The sequence below is a fragment of the Corvus cornix genome, chromosome 1A, assembly GCF_000738735.6.
Source record: "Corvus cornix cornix isolate S_Up_H32 chromosome 1A, ASM73873v5, whole genome shotgun sequence".
Taxonomy (NCBI): Eukaryota; Metazoa; Chordata; class Aves; order Passeriformes; family Corvidae; genus Corvus; species Corvus cornix.
In genome coordinates this window covers 3,970,652-3,995,156 of record NC_047057.1, presented here as the reverse complement: position 1 = coordinate 3,995,156, position 24,505 = coordinate 3,970,652, and positions in this window count along the sequence as shown.

The following is a 24,505-nucleotide window of genomic DNA, read 5'->3' as shown; positions in this document are numbered from 1 at the left end:
AGCAAATGGGAAGGTATATCCACCTAACTTACATGGAGAATGAAGTATCATGTTGAGCATGCTATAATAACAATAATTTTATTTCAATAATATCCACTTTATAACCCAGAACACCAATCAGGGGCTTAGTACTAGGCAAATCTCTAGTCTAAATAGAAAATTTAATCTCTTTTAGCTCCCCAGGTAATCAACAGAGGGAGAAAGATTTATCTAGGAGACAAAATTACTCCTGTTTCAAATCATCGCCCTGAAGTACCTGAGATTCATCAAGTGTCAACAGAGGTTTCAAAGCAAAGAGAACAGGTATTATTTAACAGCTGGGAAAACCAACGCACAGCAGGATCAGGGGCTGTGTTTTTGTTCCCAGTCCCAGTGTTCTAAACCAAAATCCTGCCTGTTGGGTACTGTTGCATCTGGAACCACAGATGTCTTCTGATAAATTCATATGATGACAGTATCCCTAAGGTTGGAAAAGGCCTCCAAGATCATCAAGTCCAATGTTAACCCATAATTACCAAGTCCACCACTCAACCATGTCCCTAAGTACCACATCTGCAAGTTTTTTCAACACTTCCAGGGACAGGGATCCCATCACCTCCCAGGCAACCTGTTCCAGTGTTTGACAACTCTTCAGTGAAAAAATTCTTCTCAATATTCCATCTAAATGTCCCCCAGGGCAACTTGAGGCCATCTTCTCTTGTGCTATTGCTTGTTACTTGGGAGAAGAGACCAAATTCCCCCATACTACAACCTCCTTCCAGGGAGTTGTAGACAACAACAAAGTGCCCCCCTGGGCCTCCTTCTGTCTAATCTAAACTACTCCAGTTTCCTCAGCCGCTCCTCATAAGATCTGTGCTTCAGACCTTCCATCAGGCTGGCAGCACTGAATTCACTTCCCTCTTGCCACAGACATTAACTTTCAGCATAATGGGTGTTGTTAGATGTTCTTAGAAAGCTAACGCAGAATTTCCCAGCCAGGAAAGTTTTTGGTGCATTAGCACGACCTAATTCTGCCCACATTTCATTCTGTTCAGTCACCTCAGAATCAAAGAGCTACAGCTGATGAAAAAACAGTGTAGGTGGTCTTGGTTCTCCCTTACAAATGCCATGGTTGAGTTCCTTCTTGGAAGCAAAAAAGCAGCCCAGCACAGTGGAATTGTTGCACTAACAAAATTTAGGTGTCTGTCTGTGCTGCCTGGTTTCTACACTCAAGTGTTTAGCCAACAAAGGGAGAGACGTCGCCAAAAATTTTTTTAATATGAACCAACCCAGAGAAAATTATTTTTGCAATGTTTGTAGACAAAGCATTAGACGTCCAACTGGGTATCTTCAGTAGCTTAGCTGAGCACTTAGACTTACGAATTTTTATGGAGAAGTGTACACTTAAAAGAGGAGTTCCCTCTTATTCAAATAATTGTTCCAAGCCACAAGTGGAGGCTGCTTCATTTCAATTCCCGTCAGGATTCAAAATAGTTCTGATGGCCAAAAAGCATATGTTTCTCTGAAGGTAAAATTCTTCCATCCGAAATTCTTCTAATCAAACATGCTATATACCAAAATTGAAAGGGCATCTGAAAAGACCAAAAAGGGCAAAAAAGCCCAGCTCAAACCCCAAGGAATGCACTGAAACCCAAAATACAGAAACCTCAAAAAGAGAACTAATAACAACAGCATCACCCAAATTCCAGTTGCATCTCATTAGAGCTTTCCTACACACGGACATGCAAGGAAGTGCAGGCAAGTCAGCTAAGTACAGGTGTGAAGTCAGTGCCCATAAACTAAAGCACGTGTGCATGTTCTCATTTAGGATTAAAATGCCTTTAGTGGTTAATCCTCCTCTGAGGATTTAGCTACAGCAACGTAAGGTGACTTTATTCCTGAATGAGAGCATCCCCACAAGGGCTAGATGTTTTTAGCTGGTGCACATTGACTTCACACTTTAGCTCATTCACCTTCCTGAGGGTTCCTGAAAACACATGGCCTGGTAACACTTGGCTGCAAAGGGACAAGAAAGGGGGGGACCAAAGCTGGCTAAGGGGAAAACAGGGCTGAGCCCATGGTGAAGCCAGGCCAGGTTTTCTTTGCACACCAAGATCTGCCTACAGGAAGGACTTTCTTCTCAAATGGTTGTACACCTAACTGCATACTCACTTAACAAAACATGCTCAGCTTTTGGTATAATCCAAAAGGATTCCTTCAGTGCACTGCAGTGAAGTTAATGTGGCTGCTCCAGCCTTGCTTAGTGTTGTGCTCTTCTGTTTTTCATGGGGCAGCCACCTCTGTTCTGTTCAGATATAAAACACCTTACTCAAAAGAATCATAGAATCACAGAATGGTTTGGGTTGGAAGGGACCTTAAAGATCATTCAGTTCCAAATCCCTGCCATGGGCAGGGACAGCTTCCACTAGACCAGGTTGCTCAAAGCCTGATCTTGAGCACCTTGAGGGATGGGGCATCCACAGTTTCACTGACTAACAGTCTCAACACCCTCACACTCAAGAATTTCTATATGACTGAAAGTCATATCCCCTTGTCCTATCACTACATGTCTGTATACAAAGTCCGTCTCCAAGTCTTTTGTAGCTTCTTTAGGTACTGGAAGGAGCTATAAAGTCTTTCTGGAGCCTTCTCTTCTCCAGACTGAACAATTCCAACTCCCTGTCTCCATAGCAGAGGTGTTCCAGACCTCTGAGCATCTTCATGGCCTGTTTTGGACTCTCTCCAGGAGTTCCACATCCTCCTTTTTTTGGATGCCCCACAGCTGGTTGCAGCACTCCAGGAGGGTTCTCTCGAGAGGAAAGTGGAAGGGGAAAATCATCTCCCTCGACCTGCTGGTCACACTTCTTTTGATGCAGCTCAGGATGTGGTAGAATTTTCTGGGCACACATTACTGGGTCATTTCAAGCTTCTCATCTATCAACACCCACAAGTCAGAAGTGCTCTCAATCCCATTCTGTACCCAGCCCATATTTGTGCTTGGGATTGCTCCAACCCACGTGCAGGATCTTACACCATGAGAAAGAGAGATTTGACTTTCAGTCTTTCTTATTTTGCTTTTCTTTCATTCCCTTCCCAAGTAATAGTGGAAAAAGATGGCTAATCCTAAATGTAATCTGGATCAGGAAGAGCTTTGGTAAGAGCAGTGCATACGGTGAAAACCTGAAAAGTTTGCCAGAGGAAAGGGTAAAGATGACTGGCAGACACAGGAAGGGACTGAATTAGATGACCCAAAAATTTCTTTCCAGTCCCATTGATGTAGCCTCACAGGAAAGTTGTGCACACCGAAAGTAGGTGGTTGGTTTCAATGTCTGAAAACTGTGAGTGCTAAGGCCCACTCACTCAGTGGTAACATCTTCTGCATTTCTCCTCTATTTCCATGGCATGCACAGCCTAATCTTAACCTGAGCCACAGCAGCAAGTGGCTATCTGTATCTTGGATGAAAATACAAGCATCTCTCCTCATTTCCCAGGCAGAGAAATTGAGTCTCACAGCAAGGACAAAGAGCAGGACAAAGGTGCCACAGAAATCTGCAATGGGGAGGGAGAAAATTCTATTTTGTTTCCATTTCCATGCCCAGTGCCAAACTGCCTCCTCACTATTGCAAAAAATCACACAAACAAGCCAGCCAGGCTGGCTTCCAGCTCCCCAGTGTCTGCTCAAAAACCAGTGTGGCATGTACCACCTCTGCTAAAGCAAATAAGGAAACAACTGTGAGAAGGGAGAACAGGTCTGAAGTGGGAGCTGTGGTGAGCCGGGGTAGTGGCTTTAACCATGCCAGGAACTCAGCTGCAGTTCCCCATCTCCAGGGCAGGTCACAGCCAGGAAGGGACATGACCCGCGGCAGCCGTTTGCCACATGCTGGTGCTCGGCACATCTCGGCCACAGCACGGATGGGAGTTTCAGATCTTGAGCCCATCAGCTGCAGTGCAAGGCAAACCAGGACCTGTCACAGATCAAACACACACCGATCCCTTCTTTCACTGCAGAGCAACCACACTGAGGAAGCTCAGCTACGCTTAGGAAGATTTCGGTTTTACCACGCACTCCCCGCGCTGCAGGAGACCAGCAGATAAAACTTTCTGCCTGAGCAAGTGCTCCATCGAGCTCTGCTTCTGCTCCCCTCATGGCTGTGTCATGAGCAGGAAGGGTTTGACAGGTGGTTTTGCTGTGAGAAAGGTGGCACTCTCGTCCTGGCTACCTCACACGAGTCTCATTTTGCGTCCTTGAAAAAAAAAGGGAGGGAAAAAGAACTTTCCTCTAGGTGATGGTGGTAAAGGCATGAAGAAACACAACTAGGAATTGCAACACACCCAATGGCTTGTGTGTTTGCTGGATAAGGAACCCAGCTGCACCTGCATACCCCGAAGTGCCCCCCTGCAACACCTAAATTACAAGATGGCCATCCCTACTACCACCGTAGAGTGGTCCTTCAGTTCCCTCAATGTATGTATCCTGGGATGCTACTTGCTCTCTCCTCAGCCCTACTGGAAGTTAACAGCCCTTCCTTACATGCTGAAAATTTTGATGAAACACATCTCTGCTGAAAGGGATTTAAGCTCTTCTGCCCATTTTCAATGTCCTGCACTGGCATGAGCTGAAGAAAAGGAGAGTTTTGCTCCAGCAATAATACTCTGCCTTCTCCTAGGGGAATGTTGCTCAGGGTAAATATCCACCTTCACGTTTGCTCTCACCAGTTTGTGCTGACAAATGTTAGCAACAAGGATGGAACAGGCCACTAAGGAACAAGGCCAACAAGAAGCAGTTCCTCCCAAAAGGAGAACATGGGCAACACAACTATTCAGCAAACCATACAACCTTACAATAACAGCTGTAAACTCAATCATGTCGGGGTTTTTTTCCAGGTTACTGTATATATATCTTTGTATTTAGTTCAAAAACAAAGAAAGACAAGTCCAGGCACCCTGGATTCACACACGGCAATGGCATCTCTGAGTTTTGAATTTCAGCCTTCCATGTGTGGGGAGTCCCACTGCCACTTGGGTCTGGTAGTCATTTACCACACCTATGCAGAGAACCGGGAGGAAGACCACCTGCCACCATGGCCATCATCACCAAGATCTCCTGCTGGCAGAGTGGAAAGTCCAACAGTTTAATGTTTAATTACAGGGGAAACTGGAGTCTGCAGAACCCTGCAGCTGAGAACAAACACTGTACATAACCCACCTCCAGTTCTCCAGATGCAGAAACGAGGCACAAACGGGCCACGCTGGTGCCAAGAATGTCCAACACAACATCTAGTAAAAGCAAGTGAAAAGATTGCAGAGACTTTCTGGAATGATCCATTAACATTTTTATGTTGAAATGTAGGTGTGACAGGTCCGAACCATCTCCTCTCACCTCCTTAGTGTGGCAGCGGCCGAAACACCTGCGGACGCGATACTGCATATGGCAACATGCTCACTCTGCCAAGAGACACGAAACTGTGTTGATGGAAATATGAAAATAGCCACACCTTGAGCAGATCTGGGTTAAAATGGAGAAATTGTAGCTTTCAGTCTTCTTGCAAGGAGAATATTTACAACAAGAGGAGGGAAAAACTTGTGCGAAAGTTCACAGCCCCTTGTTGTGCTCTGTTCAGTCAGGAAGTCAGGTACACTCTCTGTGTGATGGCTGGCATCCCAAAACTGGGGGAAGATGAGGAGAAGAAAGGAAAAAAAGCTGGTGTCTCTGGGTCTTTCATTTAGTTAAAAACAAGTTACTGGGCTCACCGTGAGGGTAACTGGGTGAGAAGCACCAGCCTGGGGTACAGAAGGAGCTGTGCCAAAGTGTCTGAAGGTGTATTGTAGCCATGAAAGTCTGTGGCTGGAATTTCACCTCAGCCGGTGAGGAGGGAAAATGAGCAAGGCACAGATTTAGGCACTAGGCCTATTTGTGGGGATGACGACTGTCTGGGTGGGAACTGAAGAGATGTGATGCTTCACCCAGGCTGGAGGGAATGAGAAGGGCGGTGGGGAGAGAGAAGGAGGAGAGCTCATACAAGCAGAGATCCCATTTTATTTCCTTTCAGTTTCATTGCAATTAAGGCACCTAATAGAAACCAGTTTTACCCAAGGTTTACTGTGGTGGTTGTTTTCTTTCTCTGCTGTTAAATGCAGGTGTTTCACATAGCAGGAAGTTGGCACATAAGGGTAAATTTCCAAAGTGCTGCCTGTACCATTCATAAGTTAATGCCTGGAGAAACCAACACTGTGAAGAACCCAGCTGTGCAAAAGAGATGTTGGATGGGAGAGGAGGACAGGGGAGAGAGGAAGAAGGGGTGGGGAAAGGACGTTTGTCACAGCCCATGGACACTGTGGTGAAGATGTGAGGAATTAAAGTCACAGAATCACAGACTGCTTTGCATTGGAAGGGATCTTAGAGATCACTTCATTCCAGCCCCCCTGCCATGGGCAAGGACACTTTCCACTAGACCAGGTTGTTCCAGGCCCCGTCCAACCTGGCCTTGAACACTTCCAGGGATGTCAAACAGGGTCAGCCTCAATCTGTTGCAGCGTGTGACAGCCCACCACAATTCTGCCTTAGTGCAGTAAGGAGAAAATTTCTGCTGGGCTGCCATGGGGGCAGTCTTAAACCCCATCATTTTGTGTTGGACCTCAGCAGAGCAGAGCTGTCCCAGATGAAGGAGGACCTCCAGGGAGCTGTTTACCAACCTGGAAGTGGGCTGCAACTCTGTACACGCTGCTTCACTGATGTGGAGTGAGTGAAACATGAACTGAAGCAATATTAAAATTGCAGTGTGTCTACAGAGCCATAGGGGTGTGTGTGATGCTTTGCAGACAAAGAAAATTCTGAATAAAAAAATATACATGTTTTACCCTAAATAAAATACCTTTGCAGAGGCCTGTTGCAGACTCTTTTCCCTCATCTTCCTCAGTATCTGAAATACAATTTAGCAGTGCTTAGGGATGAAGAAAATAGAGATATATTTATGGACAGTGAACCTGGCAAATCCCTCACACAGCTGCTTGGAGTCGCACAGTGGATGAGAGAGAACAGCCATTCCCAGCTCCGGAGAGCAATGGTAATTTTGGATGTTACCATGGGGTAGGGTGATACCAGTTCCATGTAACATCCTCCTCCTAATTTTGACAGTACTTACTCCTGGAGGAAAAAATAAGCCCTTGAGCTTGTGAAGCAGCTTTAGAGCTGGGACACAAGCTGTGGGAAGGTTTTTTGCTGATATACTTCTGTCTGCTCAAAAATCAGTCCTGTGGATGCAAAAGGGCTCTGGGCTGGAGATGCAAAAAAGCTCCTAATGCAGAAATCAGCTCAGTGCTCAGGCTCCATCCTGCTCTGCAGCTTCTATTTACCTGTAGAGCCTTGGCCTGGAGGAACCACGGGTGTTGCAGACTGAGGTGGCTCTGATGCAGAGCCAGGGTCCAACCTCCATCTCAGACAGAGAGAGAGCTGCACATCTCATCCATTCAGTCCAAGCACTCCTCGAGAGACAGAGAAAAACAACAAACCCAAAAAAGAACACTTTTGCTAAGAAATAGGTCAGTGAGCTTTGGGTTTTAACCACAGGGGCAACCATTTTCCTATTGCACCGTGGTTCTCTACCTTGCACCCATCCCAGCAGCTGCTCACTGGGCAGGGGCAGCCCAGATTTCCCTGGCTGACCCGAGCACCATTTCATGCAGCAATGCACAACCTCAGCGTGTTCTGTACCAATTACCCCCTGCTCCACTGAGCAGTGCCTTTCAGTTGCGTGCCCAGTGCCAGGGTAATGTGATAAAAACCATGTCGATATCAAACAAAATTAAGCCGTGTATCACTCAGGTGCTGTTTTCAGAGGAGCGGAGCAGTGTCACGGGGTTAACCACCAACGGAAGCTGAAGCTTCAACAGCCTTTATTAGCTCAGCAAGTGCTCCTAACCACACTCTTCCTATTGCAGAAGAGGCATCTTCTTTCATGGGCCTCCTCTTGGGTTGGGGAGGTGATATTTACCAAATAAAAACTGTTGCTGCACCTGTGTAGTTCTCATGTGGCTTTCACTACCTCCCAGATTAACCCATTCCTCTCAGAGGCTGGTTTAGGGAGCATTCTTGACTTTTATTTGGGTTTGCAAGAGGGAGGATGGAGACAGAGCCTTTGTGGTGGTACCTCAGCTTGCTCCTTATCTTTCTCAGCAAGATGCTTGGTGGATAGGGGTAGATGGGAGAGGGAATGGGAATGCCTTCAGACCTGCAGAGTTCCTCAGCTGCCTTGGCTGCTGGGATATGAGGTGTGCATATGAGAAAGGTGTAGAGGGGTGAAAATATTTCTTTGGCATTATCACCCCACATAGGTTTTTGGTTGCTGGGGTCCATGCCAGCCTCCTGTTAGGCATCTTCCAAGCTGAGGAGGTGAGGGAAGGGCAGGGTTGCATGGAGGGAGTGTTTTGGGAGTGCCTTCCAAATTCATAAAGACATTAAGTAAACAACTTTGTGATTCCACACATGTTTTCTTAGAGGCAGAACCCACCCTTATCTACATCCGGGTCCTTCACTCCTCATTCCTGCTTTGGTGGTGCTTTTGGAAGAAGAAGAGGTGTGAGACAGACTGCTTTTCATCTAGCAGAGTTCAAATTGCTGTCTGCACACCAGCCCAGGAAACTGTGTGGGCACAGCTGGGGTTGGCAATAGGAGGAGGAGGAGACAGGACCAGAGTCTCCTGTCACCTACTACAGACACTTCCCCCAAGATTTGTGTCTCTGTCAAGCTTCATGTCACCCACCTTATCCACCATGGTGAATAAACTCCACATGAAACTCTATAAGTGGTTCTGTAATGCTGGTCTCCAAAGAGGCATTCCATGGGCCAGGTTTCCCATATCCAAGGTGTCGTTGGGAAAACGCCTTCCAGCAAACCTTTTCTGAGTGTGGGGTGCTGCCAGGTGATAGCCAGCTGCAGAAAAGCCCTGCAGTAAAGCCTCTCCCACTGCTGTGATTCCTGCACACCAGATCGGCCCTACCAGAAGCCCTGGCAGGTGAAAATACACAGCAGGACAGGAGCTGCAGTGTTGCCTCCAGAAATGAGAGTGACAAACCTTTGCCAATAGCTTACCTGGGTCCACTGAGCAGCTGGAGAAATTCAGAAAATCAAAAACTCCAAGGGCTACTGAACACAAAGGCAGTCCCTTTGGTTCAGATGCAAATTACTGACTGGAGGGTGTTTGAGGAAGTATCACTGCGTGATTATTCCCAGTTTTTTTCCAAGGTATCTATTGTTTACTGTTAACTATAACACACTGCTCTTCCCCTCAGTACCCATTTCTCCCTATATTGAGAGTCTTGTATTGGACATACATGGCTCAATACATCTGACCTGAGTTCCTTTCTGGCATTGTAATAACCAGAGTCCCAGTTCTGTGTCACAGTTTCAAGCAGAAAGATTTTGAGATGATTTTGGTGAAATCAAACACTCAAAAATATGGAATCCATCCCTGAGATTACCTTAAGGACAATGAGAAAATTTACCAAGGAGCAATTCTGTGTTCTCTTTTATTTGCTTTCTCAGCCAGAGCACTTAGGTTGCCACACCATTAAACTCGTCCTCACCACTCTGAGAGATGGACATGGGCTCTTAAAAAATAAAGGTGCTTTTCTTCAGGAGTCATAGGAGCTGCTACTTATATTGATGGAAATGAGCACCAGGAGGAAAAGTGGAGCTTGGATATTGCTCTAAGCTGGTCTGATCCGTTCCTTGAAGCCATCAAGGATAAATAAAGGCAAAAGTGTTTCTTGCAAGCAGTTCTTCCTTTTCCCATAGTGGGTCTGAAGTCATCGCTGGAGAAATGCTACAGCAACAGAGGCAGGACTCTTAAATCAGTTTATAGTTCCTGTTTCCCTTCACCAGGTGACTAATTAGTCCCAGATGGGGCTAGTTACATTTCCCCTGTTGGGAAAGAAACCCTGTGGAAAAATCCTGTTCTTCAGAACTGGAGAGATCATAAGCTGTTTTACTGTGAGCAGCTCCTCTCTCTCCCCATCATGTCCTACCTCCTTCATCTCTCCACTTTGTTCATAGCTGGACCAGGAAATCTCAGTTTCTGTACTTCCCCCACCCTGACTTATTCTACAAACACAACTTCGGTGTTAAAAATTCCTGTACACATTGAATAAAAAAATTTTAAAATATTTAATCTTGTCATTCAAGATTTTGTCTTGCGGCCAAGAGGGCCTAAAGATGTGGGACCTAAAGTTGCTCCTTTTTTCATGTTATGTCAGAAAAAACAGTGTGCTTTGGGAAGCAAAGGTTGCTAATAAGTTATTGGAGAAAAACCACATGTCCAGATGCTATTCCCTCAAGCCCCTGAGGGTAGATGTTACCAGAGGAGGTGTGACAGTATTCCAGCACTCCAAGACTATAAACAGAACCTTAAGCAACTCATTTAAGACAAATCATTTTAGAAATTAAGTGTTTACTTACTCATCGACATAAAACCTCCACTCTTTAATTGTCTATCTCATTCTGTGAAAGAGCACTGAAAGTCTACCAACTTTATAAATAGAACTCAGTTAACAATTGCTTTGATGTCTAAGATGAAGTCCACATTGCTACTCCCCCTGTCTACCTGTCTGTTTTTTGAGATTGTCTCTGTTTATACCAGCATTCCTGGGCTGGTAGTGAGATAGATGTAAATGAGGGATGATGAAAGATTAATTATTTTTCATTGGAGGGAGTTTCTTACCGAGGTTTTCTATCTCACAAACATCCCAAAGTAGAGAAGGGAGATTATAACAGCAGGGAAAAGGCCAAGTCCTCTCTGCTTCCCTCTGAAAAACAAATCAAATCTTTTAATCATGATCCCCATTTTCAAGTGCCACAGAACTTGACTACAGACCTAATAATCTCCCATCTTGCTGCTGGGGTGCCTCATTTGGGTTCTGTAGGCACTCTACAGCACTGATGGTTCAAGGTGGGGAGATCAGGGTAATGCAAATCACTTACTGGTTTCTGGTCCTAAGGTAAATGAGCACGCACAGAAGGTGGTCTGAATATGGCACCCAGAACCCCTGTCTGTCTCTTACTGAACGTCGCATGCCCTAAAAACTGAGACTCCTGTGATGATCTGTGGCATGCAGATTTTATGTCAAACACCCTATTGTGCCCTATTGAAAACCCAGCCCTAGAATGGCAGGTGGGATATGAGGGATACTGTCAAGAACTGGCTCTGCCAGACAGCTGAGAAAGAGCCCACCCACATCTTGCCTGACTTATACAAGTCACATCCATCCCTCATGTTCATAATTCCTCAAGTTGCTTCCAAAATTCAATGTGTGGGACCTGAAAAACACCTATCGTGGAGGGGGTCTGAGCACAGATAAACTAGACCTTTTGCCAGTACACTGGAAGGCTAATTAAATGAATATGGCTTTCAGTAACTTCCAAGGTAAACAATTTGCCAAACTTGCTAAATATTGGAAGTGTTTTGCCTCTATTGGCTCTGTGCTCAGGCATCACAGGATGATTCGTTCCACAAATAAGTCATGTACCTGCATGTTTTAATGACAACTGAAATACCCTGGCATTTCTGGGCTAGCATGTGTGCTATGATCTATGAGCCTACACTCCCTCTGCCTTCACTTTGAACTGAACTGCTTTATTAAGCAACCCCACTACCCACCACTGCTGAACGTGCCAGGACCTGTGAAGTTCTCTTGTACAATGTTGCCTTTGAATCCCTTCCAAGACCCAACCAGTAGCACCAGTATTCAGACACTGTAGGATGATACCCACAGCCAATGAACTAAAACTTTCTTTGGGAATCTAGAAACCCAAGGAGCCTGTTTTGGGTTTTTTTTGACAAAACCAATTGACGCACAATCTGCAGTCATTAGGACAGGGAGCTAGAAATGAGCATATCTGCAATAAAAATCTCTATACCTACCTGCTTCCCCAGTAGACAAAGTTGCCTGTCCTAGAGGAGTAGAACAGGGACCTCTGAAAAGAGGAATATAGCAAAAAGTGGTCCTTCTGCCTTATCTGTACTGCACATGAAGCTGCCTCAGAAGCTTATTTCTAAGGATTTTTTTCTGATATTTACATTTTTTTTTGTTACAAAGAGGGTAAGATATAGAGTCTTAGATATCCATGGTCAGATCCACAAATGAGCTCATGCATTTCAAGTGGTATTAGATATTCAAGTAGGAATTCGGAATGAGATTTAGTTCACAGATGAAGGTATTCGGATTCAGGTGTTTACCTGATGACCTGTGAAATCCCACTGCAGCTGGTGGGAAGCCAACAGTGTTGTCAGTGACTTCTTAAACTTTACTCAGCTCACCTTAAAGCAGACACTTTTGTCTGGGTCACTAATCAGTTTCCTTGTTAGTAGAGACTGTATTTCACAGGAGCTTCATCCAGCTGGCCACTTTCACTCCAGCACTTGAGTGAAACCCTGGAATATCCATCATGTTTGCACCAGATTCCCAGAAATTATTTGGGACCTATGGAAGACCTATGCTCTTCTGAGTAACATCAAGAGGCAAGACATGTCTTAGAGGACCTCAAAGGACACTCAGCACAGGCTCCGCTCAAAGGTGGTCACAGCACCAATCCTGCCAGAGTTCAGGGAGTGTTCGGACAATGTTCTCAGGCACTTGGTGTGCTTCTTGGGGTTGTCTTGTACAGGGCCAGGAGCTGGACTTGAAGATCTTTGTGGGTCCCTTCCAACTCAGCATCTTCTATGATTGTATGATATATGTGGGAAATGAATAGTGCAGAGAAGGCAAAGTTTTTGGCAACAAGGGACAGAAAGAACCTTTACAGTTGAGTCATTTTGTGCCATTTGCCCTCAGAGAATGGTCTATTTGTTGTCATAGACATGTCCTTTGAATGTAACCTTTGGCTCTCAGACCTCTGAGCCTACCAGATGGCTGGTCAGTCCAGCGGTTACACAGGCCTCTTGCAAGTTGTTTCAGTACTATTACTGTCCCTGCCCGGCTCTGCGGGGTCCCGCGTGCCCCCACAGCCGCACGGGTGGGTTCAGTGTTACAGTCAGTACCAAAAGAGTCCAGAAGGGCGTTTGTGTGCGTTCCACCAGGAGCATTTATTGCTGCTACACTGTCCAAGGGTGCAGAGGCAGATACCAACATGATCCCAAATCTCACAGTTTTATCTGGGGAAAAGGCGGGAGCAGGGAACGGGGACCAATGGGGAACTCTGGGGAGTGACGAGGGGTAGAGGCTGACAGCAACCAGGGAATCCAAACTGGATTAACATAACAGAACAAGCATCCTGGGAGAAGCCTTTCTGGTCACCCTAACATGAAGTGTTTCTTGTGGTACTGGGGACTTGTCCCACTGAAAACTCTCTGTCCCTTGTAGTGTATGTTCACTGGTCACCACACAGCACAACTGAAACTAAACAGAGAGTAAAGGGGAAAAAAAAGACCCAACACCCAACAGTCTACCTGCTTATCAGTCTGATTTAATGGCCTCTCATCTTGGGATGAAAGGGCAAGGGCAGCTTTGCTTCTCCTGACCACCAAACCATTGTTCTTTATGCATTTGTTTGCACATATATATTTATTTATACTACAGCACTTCATAGCAAACTAAGATGGCTCTTGGCCAAACTACGCACAGTGTTTTTCATTTTGGTCTCTGTGAACAGCTCCCAGAAGTGTCTGGACAGACACAGAGAAATTTTGGAGCAACCTGTACTGCTTGTGTTTTGCTGGATCCTAGCAAACACAGAACAGGATGCAGACTTGGCAGAAGACAGCAAAGGAGAATTTCTATCTGTGCTTTAATATCTACTGAAGTTGCTATGGGATCTCTTCTCTCTGTTTCCCATTTCTCTTTACCTGTTGAGTTTTCCTAGAGAAATCCAAGGATATGCTCCATGCACATGCCATGTCCAAGAGCCCTGATTCCCAAATGCCAGCATGAGGAACCATGGCTCCCTCTGTTTCCCATGTCAAAGCTTCTTTCCTGTGGAAATAAACGCTCACAGGATCCTATACACTTCTGAGACTCTTCCAATATGGAATTATCATGTGGCCATGGCATCCAGCCCCAAGAGCCCAGAATTTCTCCTGAGTTCAGTAGTTTAAGCTCATACCTATATAATCAGACCAAAAAAAAGTCCCAGGAACAGGTCTTACTTAATGAATGAACATGCAGCTTATTCCTTCCAGCCAATACCCCCAAGCCACAGCATTCTAATTCCCTTCCTGTCTCACACTGGTACATTTATATCAGCAGGTCTGCTCTGGTAGGTGTGAGTGGGATAGGGAGAAGGCAATGGGTTTATTACTTTTGTTATTCCAAAATAATTAAGCAGGGCAATTTTGGGCATAAGCAAGGACGAAGCCCCCTTTTATTGCTCTGGCAGAGTAAAAAGGCCATAAATGGCATTTAAATTACCATTACGCTCAACAGTGAAATTCAGAGCCAGTCCAAAAGAAATTCTGTTCATTTCAGGCTCACTGACTTTAGTGGAGCCCCGGTTTCACAACCTTGGAGAATATAACCCTATCAAAACAAGATCAGTTACCAAGCCATTTTCCAGAGAAGCTGTGGCTGCCTCATCCCTGGAAGCATTCAAGGCCGGGTTGGATGGGGCTTGGAGCACCCTGGGATAGTGGGAAGTGTCCCTGCTCACAGCAGGGTGTTGGAACTGGATGGTCTTTAAGGTCCCACCCAACCTAAAACATTTTATGATTCTAAGGTTCTGTGATTACTGTTTGCTTTGAAGCAAGCACAGAGAGGGGACACTCAGACAAATGTCAAGAGGTGGCCAGAGTGCCAGCAATGAGGCTTTTTTGTGTCTGCAGAGAGCAGAGACATCTAAAAGCCCCAGTTTTACAGGGAGGTGGTCTCCTTTCACCTGTCTTAACCACTGGCATCTTCTCAGGTTGCTATTTTTGAATACACCCTTATAAATCCTGCCCTTCTCCTCCAAAAAACCTCCCAGCAGGTTTTTCAGATGCTCAGCTTCAGGCTGGCTCCAAATTTTCTTACAAGTCTAGTTCCTGCAGTTACTTGAGCAAGGATAGACTGTATCACTGAATCTTCAGTATTTCCTTTATCTGTTATTTAAAATGGTAAAGCTTACCAGGGAGATGAATACAGGAACAGAGGAGTTGAAAGCTTTTATATCAGTCCTGTGCAAACAAAGTTAATGTGTCTTCCTTGTGCACAAAGATTAACTGTGATTAAGTGCTCCAATATGAAAAACGAAGACAGAAAAATAGAAAAGTGTTGCAGTGCTTAGCCTTCCTTCTTAAAATAACTACCATTGTGTTAGGCTTAAAAGGCATTTGCTAAAGATTTTGTGAAGAATTAAGCTTATTTGTTATTCTTTTAAGATAGAAACAAGAGTAAAGGAAAAGCTGTTAGTCAACATTGTCTTAGAAGATAAAGGTTTCTAGATAAGAGCATATATGGGTCAATAGAAGCTTCAGTAAATATCTTTCTTGATTGACAGGTCTCTTGAGATTTTTTTAGCTGGTTTAATGTCACCTTCTTTTTCTTTTTCTTTTTCTTTTTCTTTTTCTTTTTCTTTTTCTTTTTCTTTTTCTTTTTCTTTTTCTTTTTCTTTTTCTTTTTCTTTTTCTTTTTCTTTTTCTTTTTCTTTTTCTTTTTCTTTTTCTTTTTCTTTTTTTTTTTCTTTTTCTTTTCCTTTCTTTTTCTTCTTTTTCTTTTTTATTTTCCTACTCTTGCAGTAATATTGGCTGAGGGGGACAAGAAAGTTATGTCACATTTATGTGTGACCAGCAGTGACCCCGGGAAAACAGTGAGAAGCAACCTGAGGGCTGGGGTTTGCACCATGTCAGCCTAACTTAGGCATCCTATCAAGAGGTTTCTACTAAATGAACGAGACAAAGTCATCCCAAAAACTTCTTTCACATTATTTTAGGAGTTAGACTTTGATGATCCTTGCGGGTCCCTTCCAACTCAGAATATTCTATGGTTTTATGATTATGAATATCTCCAGCAGGGGAGAATTTTCTCTGACTTAGCTAAACCCATTTAAAATCGTCCCTCAGAGCATGGATAGAAAAGAGCTGTACATTGCAAACCCCAAGCTTTAGACTCGCTATGGGGAGTAGGCATTGATGCTTTAAGCTGTTTGTCTGCAAGGTGTAACTGTCAGGTGCTAAAAACAGTAAACCTACCTAGAAGTCCTAAGGCAAAAAATAAAATTCAAAGATCTTTTAATTTTCCTTCTGTGGCTAAGGTTGGGGTTTTTTTTCAGTTTCCACTCAAAGATTAAAAACAACTTACATCGAAGAGGTTGAAAGTAAAAAGAAAAAAAGAAAAAAAAAAAAAGAGGAGATTCTCAGATGATAAGCTTATTCCAGCAGCTGAGTATGTATAAGATAATCAAAACAAAATAGGCTGAGCTAGGGCGCAGATGTGTCTGCTCCCCTGGAAATAAGACCTCACTCAGCAAAGATGCCCTTTGACTTCAGTGTGGCTATTTGAGGAGTCAAGAGTTGCTCAAAGCCCTGATGCTTACCACCCCTGAAATACATCCAGCTGGGTGAGAATAAAGCTGAGACCACAGTGCAGGATCCCTTGAATCTCAGTCTTAAATGATAACCACCCCCAGAAGAGATTCCTGTGTTGAACAGTGAGAAAATAAATAGCTCTGCTTTGCAGTAGGGTGCCAGATTTTGGAGTGTTTGAAGCCTTTTCACAACTCTGCCAGAGGTAGGAGAGAGCATGCAGACAGAGAGACAGGAGGACAGGGAGGCACTGTTTGCCTGCAGCGAAAAACTGTTTAACTTAACTGAATGACCAGCAAAAAATTGTTTTTCCTTATGGACAGATCAGGACAGGAGCAGACATCTTGTGAAATTTTTGGGCAACCTACCCCATAAATTAAGGTTTTTCAAATGGACCTTAGGCTAGTTACTGAGCATCTGTACCAGGGATTCACAAGAGCTTTCAGCCGTGTCCCCAGGCCATGTTGGCTGTGGCAGAGCTGGGTGTGTTGGCAGAGGAGATGCCCATTAGTCTGGACATTGCCTGCAGCTCCAGCTATGCTTTGGAGCTGGCTCCCAACCTGTGTCCCAGCAGGAATCTTGCTGAGACTCCCATGATTTGTCCCCTCTCAGTGAACAGGGAAAGGAGCAGGTCCTCTCCTTAGGTAAGGTCACTTACCCCACAGAGTTTAAGGGCTGTCTTTGGCTCTCACCATCCCACCCTGATGGCTGAGAAATGCTGACAACCACCATAGGAACCACCAGGATGGAGCCCTTCAGCCAGCAGGGAACCCCAGAAGCCTGACATCCACAGAGCATAAAATGATGGATCTGTGTAGGAGATGGATGGATGGATGCTTCCAATATCAGAGCAGTGTGAATCTCCTAGAAATGTTGTCCTTCCCATTTTCTCCCATGCAGTCCCACAGCTCCTCTTTCTGGGACAGCCACAACTGTGACCCGTGACTGGGGACAGAGCTATAGCAGGAAGCTGCCCTGGGAGATGTACTGCCTAGGCAGGAGATGGAAAAGAGATTTATCCTGGGAAAACAGGCACAAACACAATGACTGACAAAAGCCTTTGAAATACACTGTTCAGTGAGGACAAACCTGGGGAGAGATGTTCGATGAGACACACAAAATTTCCAGAAAAATAAATATTAGGGTGTTACAACTCATACAATTTTCAGTGGGAATTAGTGCCAAGCGTATGGAAGGAATTCAAGCATTAGCCTTCCCCACACATCCCACTGCTGGTGCTGGCTACAGCCAGCTCATATGATTTGAAACTTGATTTATCCTCAGTGAAAAGTCCTGCTTAAAATTCAGTAACGCGTTTAATTTTTTTTTCAGGCACAACCTATTTCCCCGGCCGGCCTAAAGACTGCCTGAGAGGCAACAGATAGTTCTGCCTTGAAATGTGATATGGCAAGAGCTGGGGTGATTTTGGCCTGTCTCAATATTGTGATCACTGTTGGGAAGTAAAAGCCCTTCTCCTACAAGCTTCAGGGACAGTGTGTGTGGATGATCACGTGCATTTCCAGACCCCTCATATCCATGTTGAGTAGGAGGGGTGCTGAGAACAGCAGCACAATATTTTAGGTCTGGCAAAAGCCACAAACACCATAAGAAGCTTGCTGAAGAAAGTACAAACTTGTGAGCCAACCCCCACCTGGTCTGAAAATTCCTGAGAAGTGTGACCACCGCAGAGGAGGGGGAACTGGCCTTGTGTAGGGGAGACAAATGTGTGAGGTGAATCTTGAGGGTCACAATCCTCATCTAGACCCTCTTAGAGGACACAATGGAGACAATCTGTGATTCTGTGAATCCACCCAAGCATGCTCCCTGTGTGGCATGAGAGACCAAGACAGACGGAATTGAAAAAAAACCAGCCAAAGTAGAAAAGAAAAAGAACAACATTTGGTGAAATGCTTATATTGTGCACAGCAACAGCAATCAAGTGGTAGGTGGTTGATGCAAGTGTTTCTTCATGCTCAGATACAGAGGATGTGCATGTTGCCACACCAATAAGATGATTCAGAGCTACAGCTCAGGATTTTGCAGCTCAGACCTTTGTTTTCCAGGGGTTTCCACGTCAACTATCCTTCCCTGAAGTGGCCAGGTCTCCCTGTATGTGGCATAACAGACCTCAATCACATTAAGGAGGACAAACTGCTAAAATGGCTCCATAACTGATAGACAATGGAAACAGAATAAAAAAGGACCAATTTAAAGTTATTCTAGGCCAAAACTTGGTAGATGAGTGTTCCTCCCATGTGTCTCTCCTGGGTTTTCATCCTGAGACACTGCAGATCCAAAGCCTGGCTGAGAAAAGAGTTGAACAGAGACCAGTAAACCTGAGGTCTCCATCTCTGCACTCCCACTCCGCTTCCTCCTCAGTCATTATTAGCAAATGTCTGATCTCAAAGTAGGCCACTAGAAAATACCCTTTTAAGTTGTGGGTTTTATCTCCCCCTCCATGGTTTTTATTTTTAATTTTGCACGTTGCTACCACTTGTTGAGGGGACCTGGCTGTTTTGCTTCTGCCTGCTGTTTGTTTTCCCCTTTGCTTTTCACGTGGGGGAGGATGGCAGAGGGTGGAAGCAATCATGCTCATCATCAACAAACACAGGGCACAGGGAGGTCAGCCCAGCATCAGACTGGGTGCCTGAGATGGAACTTCAGGGGCAAGAGCCAGAGTAAAACCAGTATGGTGAGGGGGAAACAAAAAACAATGCTTTTTTTTTTGTTTGGGTTTGGTTTTCTGTGGTCAATCTCATTGCAAAAAAAAAAAAAAAAAATTAATTAATGTGCATTTTCAAACTCCTGGAGACCCAAAATGCTGAGGTGTGTTTAGGAAATCTGAGTCTGCATGTGCAACAGAGATGCCATTAACAAAAACAATATCCCTGAACAGGGAAGGCTGGAGGGGATGGAGAAAGGAGGGAGGTGGAAGATGAGGAAAGCTGCTAAGCTAAGAAAGGATGAGGTAATGATAACATAATTTCCTAAACTGGCTACTAATTAACCACAACTCTGGAGCTTAGTACTATGAACCAACTCCATCATAACCCAAAAATCACTCGGAAAAAAAAAAAAACAAAAACAGCAGCACATTTTTCAGTGGCAGCGTTAGCCAAAGAAATGAATGCATTTTATAGGGTTTTTTCCCTTTTCTTTTTCTCCCCCATACTTGCAGATAACACGCCAAAACTTCTTGTGTACACAGGAGACAGAGCAAAGGCAATTTTGGATGTGAAGTAAAACAACCAAAGCATAGGGGGAATTCCCTTTTGGTGCTGCTCTGGCAAAGCACAGAGATGAACAGTGCCCGAATCAGCCTGATGTGCAGCCCCAAAGTGTTTTTTACACATGACAAGAAGAGAAAAGACAAGCACAAACATCTTCCCTTGCCCAGCTCAGCCTTCTTTGTGCTTGGAGTCACATGCAGTAGTCAGGGCCACTGGGGTCAGCCTGAGAAGTCTCAGGAGGAAATACAGCATCCTGAACAGTGGCAAGGGTCTGGCCTGCAGCTCCTGAGGTCCTGGTGCCTTTTCCCATGCCAGCAAGATGTCTACATAAAATACTCCTTCCGTGGGAATAGCTGTGTAAGAAGGCAGGAACCCCTTTCTCATTCAACAGGCATTACTTACAGCCAGTTTTCCTTAGTGGAGGGAGAGCTCCAGTCTTCATCCTGCCCCCCACATTAAGTCTAAATGCAAAATGGCATTTTTCTAAGGAATTACAATTAAATAAATCCAATCCTTAGACATAATAAGGTACAGTGCAGCACAGCTTCAATGCAAAGCAATGCTGCAACAAAAAACAGCCATTGGCTCAGTAAAGTCAAAGACAAAAAAAAAAAGTTAAATTTGCATGAAGCCATAGATATTAAATTTTAAAAGCTGATATGCATACTGCAGGGTGACAAGAAAGGAGCAGATGTCACCCAGGACATGTCAGAAAAGGAAAAGAAAAATAGGTGTGCCAAAAGTTCCTCTTTTAATGCTGGATCCCATACGTTGGTAGCATAGTGTTGGTTGTTTCTGGCAACAGACGTGTTGAGCTAAGGGAGAAGGTGGAATGATGAGCCAGGAACATGACAGCAGGAGTACCTCCAGGAGATGGAGAGATGGGCTGCTTGGGAGACTATGGAAAAACCAGCCAATATCCCAGCCAGAAGCCACAGAAAGAACTGTTGTGGGGGGAGCGGGGCTGGGGACAGGTCAGGCCTTGGTGTTTTGGATACACAAGGAAAGAAGGAGCCCAAGCGCCAGTGGAGAGAGCTGAGCCCCTCCCTTCCCAGCATTCCACATCGTGCTGGACTTGTCCCCTTGCTTGCTCTTCTCTCTCTTTCTCCCCACAGCACTGCTGAGGACCCAGCCTGGGAGCACAAGATCTTTGGCCATAAATGAAAGGAGGTGCAGGCTAATGAGGGGGCTAAAGCCCTTTTCTTTCCCACTCCTTGTAAACCCACACCTGTGCATCCCAGCTGTGCTCACAGCCAGGGTTTTGACTGGAACCTTTCTTTTACATGGTGAAAAGAGCTTACCTGGATGGCAAATTTGGGAGTGCACAGATGAAATCAGCCTCATGCAGGGGAAAGTCTCCTGCCATCAGTGCACGAGCATGAGCTTATAAACCCTGCCAATCTTCACAGCTAAGAGATTTCCTCCCCATCACTCAGCACCAGCTGCAAAGGAGAGGGCACAGTGCTCCTGGCTCCAGCTCAACTTCCATGTTCCAAATGCTACATCCTCCAGGTGAGGGATAATCCATCATGTGTAGCATCCATTTCAAACTGCTACTCACGCCATGAACTTCATACATTTAACATGAGCAAAATGACAGATCCCAGTTCAGGAGGTGATATCAGAGCAGGGGGTTCAAGGAAGATGGACTGTGCAGCAGACTTGCTGAATAAAGAAGAAACAGGCTTGGTTTCTCTTTCTCACTTTCTACTTTGGTGACTAATTGAAAGAAAAGTGTTTCCATGCAGCAGGTCTCTTGAATACCCTTTGTGAACTTTAGCACTGCCATTGTAGACAGTGAGAGACTCAGATGGTGTAAAGAGTCCCCTGCCTTTACTAAATGACCTTCTCTTCTACCAAAACTTCCACCCCCAGTCTCCACACTGTCAGACTCTCCCATCACCAGTGCTTTCTGTAGCTGGCTGCAGCCTGACCCTCTCTCAGTCACAGCTGTAGAGCTGTCTCATTTATTTCAAAAACTGGTTTGGTGTTGGTTTTTTGAGATGGGGCAAGTATTCATTGGAGTATTTCTGCTTTTTCTTAAATATGAAAAGAAAAAGAAAAAAAAAATTACCACAAGCAGAAGCTTCAGGCACATCTTCATGTCATAGGAGAGCAGAAGAAGACTAGTTTGCAGATAAACCAAGGATTGCTCACTGAAAACAAGGGTGAAATCCCCAGCTCTGGAAAATACTGTTTTGTATCAGCTTTGGGGGCTTCTTACCCAGAATGGGTCCTTCCAAGCCTCATACACCAGCTTCATTTCTTTGCCTTCTGGTCCATTTTCCCCTCTGGGTGATGATCATCACATTTGTTGTTATCCTGGCATCTCTCTTCTGCCCCAGGACCAGATACTGCCAGACACAACCTGTGGGACCATCCCATCTTGTTTCAAGGGCTCTGGAGCAGAGCAGAGGTTTCAGCCTGTCCTGGAAACATCCTCCTCATACATCTGCCACCCACAGGTATTTCCACCACAGGCACAGTGCTCCACTGTGGGTCAGGAAACGTGGATTGGAGACCAGGGCATTACTATGGGGTACACAAAACATGTTCAGTGGGTGACTTACATGTGCTCCTGCCATAGGCAGACACCCCTGAAACCTTGTTAGCAGAAGTCTGATGCATCTCTCTCCTCCTAAAAGACAGAGAAGCACTTGGGTCCTTTTGAGGATCTGGATTAATTTTCAGAAATCATTATTGTGTTTAAGAACTACTGGGGTTAAACAGCTGAATCGAATTTTCTATCCCTTGAAAAAGAAAGATCAAAATGATGGCTCATGAAAGCTTTTCTCTTAGGAAATAGGAAATTCAAGGAAACCAGTTTGGCTTTTTGAAGGTGGGGGGTGGGGCGGTGTTTTTTGGGTTGTTTCAGTTTGGGGGTTTTTTCCCCCAAAAGCATCTGGGTTTGAATTAATAAATGTTTTCAAAAAAATTGAAGTCTTATTCTCTTATTAGATTTTATTCAAAGTCATAGTTGAAACTGTCACAAGGTTGTACAAAGCTCTCCTTAAAAACCTGGCACAAAAAAACCAGGTAGCCTTACTCGAGCAGGGTGCTGTCTCTCTTTGACATCAGACAGTCCTGGCAAGAGACAGAACAGGGTATGTCTGAAGAAAATTTCCTCTGGTGACTGAGGGCTCTTCCCAATATCCCACAGTGCTTAAGCAAAAGCTGTGATTCTTTCAAAACTATAATTCCCTTTTGAGCTTGTGAAAGAAGTAGAACACCACTGGTGCAGCTACAAGCCACGTGCATCTCCCTGGTTGCCCATCAAATAGCAGGAGGCTGCCACGGGACCACCCAGCACTCAGTCACACCTCATTCACAGGATGCCCTTTCAGCACCACTGTCCTCACTCTGGCCCTTTCGCACCCAGCCACGGCTCCCGTGACATTCACCATGTGCCCTCATTCACATGCTTCACACCAGGATATACATCATTCCCAGGGCTAGCAAACATTCCTGATTTTGCAGGATGATGAAATCTCTTGCCACCAAGAGCCACCTGACTACCCCTTCCCCAAGATATGGGAAGAGAAAAGGAGAGAAAATGTTTACTACAGCTTCTGGCTTCATTTGGGGGAGGTGGAGCAGATGAAGGAGATACTCTGGCACTCATAAATAGTTTTTCTCCCTTTTTGCATCTGTCTGACTTTGGTAATACTCACACAAGCATAGCACAACCCTCCTTAACGCATTAAGACTAAAATCATAGCTCGTCTTGATTGGAGACTGCATGTTAGCAGTGCCCAGCTAAGTCAGGGCTTGCATTTTAATAAGAAACTCTAATGGTGAAATAATATGAGAATAATCCCAGTAAGTGCTTTGCCTCTGGCAACTGGAGATAATAGTGACATTTCAGGTGCTCCCTAGTCTGTATCCATTTTTTAAGATTTTTTGTCCTACAGCATCAGCTACAGGTCCTTACACCTGATAGACAGTATCCTCATAAATAAGCATGATAAGAGGAGTTCATTTCTCTGAAGAGGCATGGTCACAGGTAGGTATCTCATTGCCTGCATTTTAGGAAGTGAATGGGCAGGGGGTGAGTCAGTGAAGGAAGTCCTGGAGGAGTTTTTTGCTCTGTTGGCTTTGCAGAAAGTCTGGGCCCCCCCCCTCAGGGATCAAGGCTTCATGGCAGGGAGGTCCTGGTCCCTAAGGAACACTGTTACAACACTGTTATACAGCCTGGGCTGAAAAAGAATAATTTTTTTTTCAACTTTTTGGACCTACCTTTGAGCTGGTTTTGGACAACAATTAGCACAGTGGAGTTTTAGACACCAATTTGGACCATAAGAGACACCCTGGAATCACCTATAATAACCAGTTACCTTCTGCTGTCCTGAAAGAACTACTGGGATATTTTAAAAATATTAGGGTTTCTTCCTGGGGCTGATGTATTTAAATACTACTCAGCTTTTTGAACCCAAAGGCTCAGTCTAGCTTCCAGTGGAGTGCACAATTAGTGGACTCAAATCTGCACTAAGGCCAGTTGTGAGATGCAACTGCATGAAACAAAAAAGGAGGAAAAAACTCATATAAGGATTTAAATGCTATCTGACCCATTTTCCTGTGCACACAAAATTATTACAGTTTTGTTTTCAGATATGTTAAGACTGGGAACAGGATCTAAGTATACAGCTGGAAAAATGGGGGAAATAGGGGAAAAAAGCTAAAACACAATGCCTACAGATATACTTGAAGCAGTTGCACAAAAATACTTTGCTTCGCTGTCTTAGGCCAGTCCTCTCTGCCAGTAAACTGGGCAGGACTGTGGTTTAACAGCTTTGCAGATGCTGTGAGGTAGAG